This window comes from Dicentrarchus labrax, unplaced genomic scaffold (assembly GCF_905237075.1).
Source record: "Dicentrarchus labrax unplaced genomic scaffold, dlabrax2021, whole genome shotgun sequence".
Classification (NCBI taxonomy): Eukaryota; Metazoa; Chordata; class Actinopteri; family Moronidae; genus Dicentrarchus; species Dicentrarchus labrax.
The window spans coordinates 23086145-23092821 of NW_026136723.1; positions in this window are offsets into that span (position 1 = coordinate 23086145).

Sequence of the window (6677 nt, forward strand, 5' to 3'; positions counted from 1 at the left end):
ATCTACAGCTATGCAGCCAATAAAATGTATTTTAGAAATACATTTAAAACAGATTTTATTATTTTGATTGATTTTGATACTCAACCCAAAGTAACATTCTGGTACAGGGAGATGTTTTAATGTGTTACCTTGTGAAAGGATAAGTGTGGTCCTTTGGGACAATGAAGGTTCATTTTTCAAGATCCGAAACTGTCCAAGATTATTTGCAATCAGAGCTTAAACACACTCTGAGATGCTGATTCTCTGAGATATACATTTCTATTTGTTTACCTTTGATGTCTATATGAGGATATGATTTTTTTTTTTTAATTGGTGTGATCACAGTTATATTTAAACCAGCAGAACTTTAGAGTGAGTCACATAATGAGAGTTATGTAGCAAATAATAAGAAATAAAATAGTTTAAAACTGAAATATAACTTATCTAATTTTATTTTATACATTTTTTTAAATCTGTGACGAAACCGAAGCACTCTGAGAAAACCCAACGCCAGCACAGTGAGCACTCTGTACTCTCCACAGCAAGAAGGTCAAGGCTCACAACTGAACCCTCACCTTGTTGCTGCGAATCCACAGTGTTGAACACTGAGGCACCTGTGTGGCCCTGTAAGACCTGAAGTCCTACTTCATATTCAGGTTGAACGCTGTGCTACCAGTCGAACTGAGGCTGGTAGCACAGAGTTTTCAACCTGGACATGAAGTAGGACTTCAGGTCCCACAAGACCCTTTCCACAACAGACACTGAGACTTGTCATAGCAGAAGCCTGGAAATAGCTCACCTAACTGTAATGTTGTGAGTTAGATGTGTTTGTTCTGCCATGAGAAAGTGTCTGCTGTGAAAAGGGTCTGTCCCACCAACCCGCCCTTTAGACTGCGGATGGTTACTCTTTGCTGTTACATTTGCAGCAGGTAGTAAATGGCTTGGCCATGGTCTTGAAAAGACACATGAAAAATCTCTTAACGCAGGATTTCTTTGGTGTCACCAGATGTTTTTTTAGGGTCTCAATTATAAGTTTGTAGACCACTGTGTCCTGTGACAGCAGGCCCGTTCGGACGATCCCTGCGCTGCCAATATTCTTGCACAAGTCCTTGTGCACAGCCATCACTGTCTTTCGCATTTGGCGTTTGCTTGGGTTGACCACTTCACAGCCGGCAGTCTCCGCCCAGAGCATCTCTTTCAGAGATTTGATGAAATCACCAGACGGTCTACTCTGGTAATTTGTCTGAACGGGTTTTTTCATAATGTGGTTTACAAGCTTAGCCACCAGAAGACAGCAGCGGACTTCGTCCCACTCTTGGACAGGGCGTGCTGTGGCCTCATTCGCAGCTTCACCAGCTTTACTAACAGCTGGTTCATCAATCCTTGAAGCTGGCTCTGCTTCAACCACCTGAATCAAACTGTCATCAGCTTCATCACTGTCAGCAGCTTCATCACTGATAGCTGGTTCATCAGTGATGGAAGCTGCTTTATCTTCAGCTACCTGTGTTAAAGTGTCGCTTTCCTGTCCTGTCAGCCCGTCTGTGAGTGTTGGCATCTTGACCAGAACTCCTTTAATTCTCTTCATTGCCATGCTCACGTGGTCAGACCTCCTTTCATGCTGCTGGGCCTGCTTGTTCAGCCATTCCCACATGAGTTTCATAAAAGAATCCACCTCGGTCTGGACTTAATGGGTCAGTGGGAAGCAGAGGTGGACCTATATTTTTATACAAGGTGTAGCCACAGGGTGGGCAAGGATTTATGAGGGGGTCCATAAACTAATAAAGGAAATTATTGTGTTACTTGGTCCTTTTGGTCCCTTTCTGTTCATTGTTATCCGTCCCTATACAAAATAAGACAGCCTGGTTACGTCTCAAGATTGTGTTAGGCAGACTCTTGAACTATTTTTTCCCTTTCTCATGCTCTCAACTACTAGCCGAGTAAAATTGGATCATCTAGGCTAGTCGGCACTAAGTAATTCGTTTTAGACCTTCACAATAGCAAACGTGCTTCATAGACAGAGATAATCTCAGAGCAGCTGAGAGCAACCTGTCAATCAAAAGGTAGCCCCGCCCAAAAGCACACACGGCTTTATTGTCTATTCTAAGTTAAATTAGACTATAATTTACTAAATGAACATCATAATGTATTGAAGAAAATGTTAAACTAGCGACTGAGACCCTAAACTCACCAGGAAACTTTTTACTGAGCTCATAAAGGAAGTCTCAAGTCAGCTCATTCTCCATTAAAGTGAATGGGATTGGTGCGTCATTGCTGCCACCTGCTGGCCTTTACAGAGAATGCAGGTTTAAGACTCTAATGTTTTAGACCCGGAAGCTCTGTCCATTATATATACAGTCAATGGCAACCATGGGGCTGGGACCCCCCACCAGGGGTCGGCAAAGCTTCGTGAGGGGTAGTAGGCCTTCTTGATTTTAAGGCGTGCTAGGAAAGGTACAAAAATACACACAGCAGGCCTATATCCCAGTATTTGGTCCACTTCTCTGAAGAAAAGTAAATTTAAATTGTCTAATAAAACAATGGCTAAGTGCCAGCAACAAGAAAACAATGAATTTGTATGCTTGTTAAAAATTATTTTAAAAAATACAATACACAGACAAAGAATTGTATAATGTTCCCTAAACAGGAAATAATCGGCTCAAAATAAATCCAAAATCACTTGTTTTACACAAAATTCTTGCAGTTAGGGTCAGGGTCACAAGCTGACTTGCTAACGGCATCTAACGTTACACTTGTTACAACAGCATCACTCCGTAAGTCACCTCGGTACCGCTGAGGTTGTGTTCACTGGATGCTGTTTAACGGCAGCTACATTAGCAGTAAGTGGAGTCGAGTCAGAGCAGCTGGAGGACGTCAGAGGGAAAACCAGACAATATTTTCTCCATTAAATATGATCCAGTTTCACCCAAAATCACTGATAAAGTTGTGTTTGTACAATAAACAGTGAGGTCCCCAGAAACAGTCCTCTACGTTTGCTAGCGATGCTGTTTCTATCTAACGAATCTTCACTCTGTGTCGATACAAGTGAAGATTGATTGAGGGGTTACGGTCATATTAATGGTTGAAATTGCGTAGTTTATGTTTACATAAGCATGCCTCACATTTTGTTTCACAAGAAGACAAAATGATCAGATTTTGATATAAAAATACAAAATAAATTTAGTTTTTGTTAATTTCTTGGCACACATTGTTAAATAGAGGTACAGTATAACCGAAGATGCACTCTGTAAAGTTATCTTTAAAATGATGTGTCGCTTTTTTCTTTTTTGTATTAAAGTACTATTTAATGTATTTATATGTTTGTTTTCACCATTTGTACATTGTCCGATGTTGACATTTAGAAGTCGGTCTAACCAAGTAATTTTGTTCAAACCATGAATACAACTAACACAAAAGACGTGGATCCGGCCGTCCCAATGTCCACAACGGAGACCCTTCGCCCGCTCGTCCAGATGTTCCCGGACCGACTGACATCATTACAGTGGACCGAACTGGAATCCGGATCCCTTAACAGGGAAACGGAGAATATAATCACAGAAATATGTGTTAACACTAAAACTATACACATGTAAGACGCTTTTTAAACAAAGCCTACAACGGAGGGGTGACTTGAGTTCCACACACATTCGTACAACACCTTCTATTGTATCAGAAGACTGTCTCCCAATCAGTCACCTGGAAAGTGAAGGTAATCATCCACCATGTGGTAGAAACATTTTCACCTTAAAAACCAAAAAGTCAGAAGTCCAAGAAAGGTCTGAAGAAGGAAGCAGAAAACTGAGCTGGCTGAAACTAGGAAATCATGACAGAACCCCATACTTCCTTTTATAGAGGACGAAGAGCATGAAGTAGAAAAAGAGGATGAAGAGGATGAACCAGTAGATGATGCTGAAGCTGTTGATAGGGGTAACGTTTTGACAGTAAAAGGCGTAGTTGATGAAACTACTGCAGCCGTCAAGACCGTCCTGAGTCAACAGGCGGCTGAAATCAATCAGATTGTCGATTGTAAAATCAACATGTCGGAGAAAGATGAGAAGTTGTTGGTATCCAGCACCTCCACGGATACAGAGGAAGCAGCTTCTGACATTGTGAGGGCAATAATGGAGGAAATCCTCATCGTCAACACCCCACCTGAACCAGAGGACGAGTCCTTATGGAAAAGGGTGGGGAATAAGTTGAATTCGCCAAGGAGTCACTCCTTAGATTCGTATCTGACCCACCGGAGAAAGGCAAAGTCAGCACGGATGATGAGTCCTCTAGAATGGTGGCAAACTTTACCAGCAGCAGTCAGAAAATGATTGAGCAGCTGAACAGGACGATGATTCATCATCTGAACCAGGGACACCGATTGAATGTTAGGATGGAGGTTCAGACAGAAGTGGACTCGTTCATGAAGCTGATGTGGAACTGGCTCATGATGCAGATTCGTCTGCATCATGAAAAGAGGCTCAGAGTGACTGCTGCTCTTAGAAAGATTAAAGGAGTGGTGGAAACTCAAAGTGAGACTCATCTGGTTGATCCAGCACCAGCTTCGATCACAGCTGTCAGTGATGAAGCTGATGAAGCTGAGTCCTCACCTCACAGTGGACCCGGTCCAGCAGCTGTAGTGGACCCATTAGCTGACTCTGCTGGACTGGCAACTACTGCAGCATCTGATGCCGATGGCGGACAACTTGACCACAGGGAATAAAGTACTGAGGTGTTTTTATTGCCGGTTTTGGCTTCTGCAACCCCGGGGCTAAGTTGGCTAACGAGCTAACGACAGCCATGCTATTTCTAGCTAACGAATCTTCACTCTTTGGTATATTGTTACATGTAAATATGACTGAGGATGCAATCTTAAAGTGTTGAAATAAATTTTTTCATTTCACCTGTACTTTAATAATAATAATAACAAAAATTAATTAAAATGTGTATTTTTGTATTTTAAAGTTTTAATAATGACAAAAACTGAACTTTTAACCTTCATATTTAAGTCTTGATATTTAAAAACGTTTTTTTTTACTGGGCTTGAAATCTCAAACATTCATTTGCAGCTTTATTTATAATAAAATACTGTGTATTCAGTTATTTATATTCAGTTATATTTAACAACATGTTAAATAAAATATAAACACCTTGGTATCTGGATAGATGACAGACTCACATTCAAACATTATATGCAGACAGGAACAGAACAACTTTACTATATTTTGTCGGTAAAAGGCTTGTTGAAGCTGTTTTTCTCTCCGTTATGCATTATAAAGATGTGATTTAGAGGCTTATTTATGTGACTTATTGGACAGTTGCCAGCCTTCATCTCTTGTATTGGTCTTCTGGACCTGATCAAACACGATGTAATGACAGCGAGTTCCTCCAGTTCGTACCGAGCTCCAAAGATCTGCTTTTAGTTTTTATGCTCCCACAAAACACCCTCAGGATCAATACTCTTGTAGCCTTTATTGGTGAATTTAAATTATTATATTCAACCTCTCTTAGTTCTATTTTTTACTTTAATTGTTTTTATCTTGTATGGATTGTTTTTATAGTTTTAATCCCCTTTGTCTTTTATCTTGTATATTTTGTGTAAGCGATGTAATGTGGAGGATGAGCCACTGTAGGACTAAACTCAGTGTTGAGATATATTAATTAGATATTTAGATAAATTTAGTTTTCATTCAATTTATTTAATAAATGTATTATTTATTTTTAAGTTTTACTGGATCTACTTAGTACATCAGGAACTAATGGACACCCAGCATCCAATCAGAATCGAGTATTCACTCCATTCACCATGGTTTAATAGTGTTTTAATTAATTAGTCTTCATATATGAAGACAAATTTATTATATATATATATATATATATATATATATATATTCTCATATATATATATATATATATATATATATATTTTTACATACATATATATATATCATGTTAAAATGTTACTCAGCGTCACTGTAAATGAGGGCCAGGCCTTAATGATTTTCAAGTTTAAATTAACATACATATAAATTAATTGTTTACACGTGTCACATTCCTCCCCAATAAAATAAATGTCATCAACAACGTTATCTTTAACTCACGGTACAATATGGATTACAGAATAACTCAACTCATAACTGCAATATGAAACATCTGTACATTAAACAACGTAAGTTAGAAAAAAGTGTACTACAGACACTAATTGAGTCACCATTTCTGAAATGTCTTTAATAACACAAATATTACCGGTGGTTCCCAACCCGAGGGGGTCACGAGGCTTTCTTGAGTTTAAGGCACACTAATAAACCAGTAAGCCGATATCTCTGCATCTGGTTCACTTCTGTGAAGAAAAGTCATAGTCATAATAGAACAATAATAAAGTGTCAAGCACAAGAAAACACAGAATTTGTCAAAAAAAATAGAAGCCTATTAAGTCTGTTTGTTAAAAAATATATAAAATACAGGCAAAGATTGTATAAATTTAGGAAATAATCTAATACCCTTGTTTCACTTCCTGGTAATTTTTTTCATATAATATGAAATATTCATAAAATATGTAACTAAATCAGTTTATATAAATGATAGAAAAAGGTTGGGAACCAGTGGATTAAACCACAAAGTAAGTAATTCTTAGTGTAAAGTCTATGATAGTATTTCTTGGTCTTTTTACATTTTGAAGATACCCATAGTAAGAAAGTAAGGTAGGACAAGGA